We start from the raw sequence: 3,903 nt of genomic DNA, 5'->3' as shown, positions 1-3,903 counted from the left end.
CAGTTCCAGCAGGTGGCAGTGGTTGAGCAACAGCAGCTGGAGACAGGATCTGCAGGAGGTGTAGGCAGGGCAGGTGGAACTGGTGTAGCTGCAGTGGGTGGAGGAGGATGGTCTGTCACCAAAGATGGTGAAAAGTCAACATCTTGGAAGACCTCCCGATTAAATGGCCAAATGCCAGTGCACCCAAAACCTGACTGCACATTTGCTGGTGTTGCTGCCAAAGGGAGGGCCAACCTAACAATCCCATTAATGTCATAAATTGACATTGTCAGCCCTGGGTGGCTCTTCATCCATGAGTCACAGAAGGAGTTCACAGCTCATTTTAGAGGACCATAAGCAGTACGATCCAGTGGCTGTAGTTTGTGAGAGCAGTGAGGTGGAAAGGAAAGCAAGACAATTCCATTGTCTCTACATTAATTTATTCCTGTCAGAGACAAATGGGATGAGTGGTTGTCCAGTATAAGCAGGACTTTAGCATCCACTGAGGACTTAGTGTGGTGTTGGAAATGCTTCAGAAACATGAAAAAGTCTTCTTCCAGCATCCACCCAGGTGGGCCATCACGGATAAAATGTTCTTTGAAATGGACACGAGGGAATACAAAGTGAGGTGGGATCATATTCCCCAGTGCAAGCAAGGGTCACAAGTGTCCCTCTTTCTGCTGATGTGGATGACCCAAACTGTCTACCGCCATGCCTGGCAACAATATTTTCTGGGTTTTGTACAGTTGTTACCCCTGTTTCATCCATGTTCCACACATCTTTTGCATGAAATTGGTTGCAACAGCAAGCTGGGACGGTTGCAACACCTTGTTGCAACTGTCCCTACTCTGACAGCCATGATAAAACTTGCTATTCTAGCTAGACACAACAACTTTGACACTTCCTAGCTATGCCTATTAGAAGCTAAGAAAACACTGATTTAAATTATATGAATGAATAATGCTTCACAAAAACAGTTTAGACAGTATGAGAAAAATTCTGAGCATTAAAAAAAAATACTTTTTTACCTTGAATTTTGCTTTTTCTAGAAGGAATGGTCACACATGGCTGATTTCTTGCAGATGGGGGGAGGGGCTCACTGAGCATGTGCAGTATGAGTATTGTCACTCTAGCTCATTCCTGATTGGAGAAATAAGCCTTGTTGCAACTGCCCCATGTTGCAACCGTCCCTGCTCTCCCCTACCATGATTTTATTATGATGTTACATTTCGTCTGCTTTGCAAAAGTTTCCACTCTTTGTGATCTGAGTATATAATGACTGAAATAAAGCTGTCAGAAAGTCAGAAAGCGTGCACCGATGTGAACAGCTTTATTTCAGTCAACTTTTGCTAAGCAGATGAAATGTAAAATCAATAATAGTACCACAGAAAAACAACATAGCACAAATATATACTTGCTAAATAAACGCTAAATAAAAGTGAAAGCATGTGCCGATGTGAGCAGCTGTATTCCAGTCATCATATACTCAGATCACCCAAAAAAATAGCACGATATGAACAGCTTTATTTCAGTCATAAACAGTGGCAACTTTTGCTAAGCAGACAAAATGTAAAACAAATAATATAATAGTATCCCAGAAAAACCAACATAGTTGTCTGTGAATGGCTTCAATGTGGTTGTGAATATGCCTTTTAGCAAACGTTCTAAAAGAATTGCATTTCAATGAAAATTTCAGAAACCATGCTTTATTTTTTGTTTCTCTCAACAAAACCTGGCCTCAGTGTACCCTGTTTTTGTAGGAGGAATCTGAATGTATAGGTGCAAACAGCTGAGACATCAATAGGAGTCCTGGGGAAACCTGGTGTCACCTGAGCCAGGTGTCAATAGGTCTTACATATTCATAAATAGTCATTGATTATTCAGTGAAACAGAGGCTCTGTTGAAAAAAGTTTGGCACATCAGTCACTTTACCCCAAATAAAAGGTCTTTCTGAGTGTTATAATTTAGCTGTTTTTCTATGGGCCCACACCCAAGACTTTCATGAACTCAGTCCTGTGTTCAAAACAATCTGCAAGGTTTGTTTATTCTCCATTTTCACTGTTTTTTCTGCTAGAGTTCAAAATTCTATTTTCGTGTATATGTAATTTGACATAAGCTTAAAAGTCACATATGAATCTAACATACTTACATCCGCCATATTATGAAAGCCCAGTTTGTGCTCTATGTAAAGTTGAAATGTACATTGGTAAAGATTTGAAATTTACACAAATTTAAGAAGAGCCCAGATTCACTGCAGGTCTTCAAAAAGGCCTCAAACCCCAGAGGGTTAAAGGTACTGCAAAGCAAGCCCAACAGGGGACACCCGGATTTGAACCAGGGACCTCTTGATCTGCAGTCAAATGCTCTACCACTGAGCTATACCCCCACAAGTAAGCACTAGCAACTGACAACAGGTGTGTTCTAAATGGATGTCATTTTAATATTGGATCAAGGGTTCATAGATTAAAAGTCAATCCGCAGTTTCCTACTGCCATGGGATTATCTACACATGATATCATTTGTAGGCTTGGTCATTTCCAGACGACTTTTAATGTTGTAAACTGTTAACCAGTTAAGGATACCTGAATCAGCGGAGTCAGGCAGGGGTACACGGATTCATCCAGGGGGCCTTCTGAGCCGCAATAAAATTCTATAACATGCACTCTGCTTGGTCCCAATGAAAAGAGTGTCAACTGGTCTAGGTGGTCTACTGGTGTGGGAATTATTTGTTACAATGAAAACAGTCCCTGCTGGTAGACGTGGCATAATGATCAGGGCAATATATTGCGAAGACAGTCCTTGTTGGTGCAGAGTGTGTGGAATTTGTTCATAGCAGACTCTGGGCACCTTAACACAAATCAATCGCCCCTTGAAATCCAAAGCCTATTTGAGCATCTTTGCTATCCAAGAGCATCCCTTCAAGGACACAATTTACCCATCTTTGTAAATTCACCATGTTGAGGTGAGGGGCTGAGTGTTGTCAGAAGGAGCTCTTTCTCCCCGCAGGGCGCGGTAACCATAGTAACCAGTGATTTCCGGATTGGACCTAAGATTTCCAGCCCAGCTACAGCTTAAAACCCGTCCAATTAAAAATGAAATAAAATAAAATAGCAGCCCCAAATGCATACTGTGATAACTAATACATTAACAAACAGAAAACCCAAAACAAATGGGTTAGTGCAAAGGGCACTATTTAGACACACACACACACACACACACACTGACAGACCCGCAGCACAGGCGATCTCACCCAGTGTCCAGCTCTTCAAGTGCTGCAGAAATCCGCGGAAGTTTTGATAATTTTATGATCATTCCTAAATATCATACAACATTACATTAGTAATATTGACTGTCAGATACTGAGTCAGGAAGTGGTCACATGATGAACGAACGAACGAATCAGACCCGAAGACGTTACTGACTGCAGAGCCGAAGTCTATGAGGCTGTCACGTGACGAGCAAGTTTCCCCGCACAGAACCAGATAGGATCTTGCGCATGCGCGGTCAATAAAAAATGAATCTCTCCCGAGTCATATTAACGGATTCATTCAAAATGAACGAATCTTTCAAGGAACCGAATCGGAGCCACGGAGGCCAGCTGTACGCCAACCGCATCTTGTTAAAACGTAAAGATAACAAAAAAAATCTCTGTAATTCACTTATGGTGTTCTAGATGGCTACTTAATTTACACCTTAACACGAAGCAGGATGTAAGCCTAAACATGTCCTGTTCTCCAAAAAAGATGATGTACTGTACATTTCCTCCCGCCGCCCCATCATAAGTGCTTCTTCTCATCGCAGTTTCATAATAACACATCTAACATTCTGTCACGTTCCTTACAGTAAAAACAGCTTGAGTAAAATAAAGGAAAGGTTTGTTTACTGGTTAAAAGGTTTGCATTACTCATTACGATATTTATCTTA

At 41.4% G+C, this 3,903-nt stretch overlaps 1 non-coding gene across 1 annotated transcript; it reads right to left on the bottom strand.

Moving 5' to 3' along the window:
* Window positions 1–2,293: 2,293 nt before the first annotated feature.
* On the bottom strand, window positions 2,294–2,365 carry trnac-gca (transfer RNA cysteine (anticodon GCA)). Its single transcript has one exon. It is a non-coding gene; the product is annotated as a tRNA-Cys (tRNA).
* Between the last annotated feature and the right edge of the window lie 1,538 nt (window positions 2,366–3,903).

The sequence above is a fragment of the Hemibagrus wyckioides genome, unplaced genomic scaffold (genome assembly GCF_019097595.1).
Source record: "Hemibagrus wyckioides isolate EC202008001 unplaced genomic scaffold, SWU_Hwy_1.0 Contig15, whole genome shotgun sequence".
NCBI lineage: Eukaryota > Metazoa > Chordata > Actinopteri > Siluriformes > Bagridae > Hemibagrus > Hemibagrus wyckioides.
Note: the sequence above shows the minus strand (reverse complement) of the source record. Positions and strands in the feature narration are given on the sequence as shown.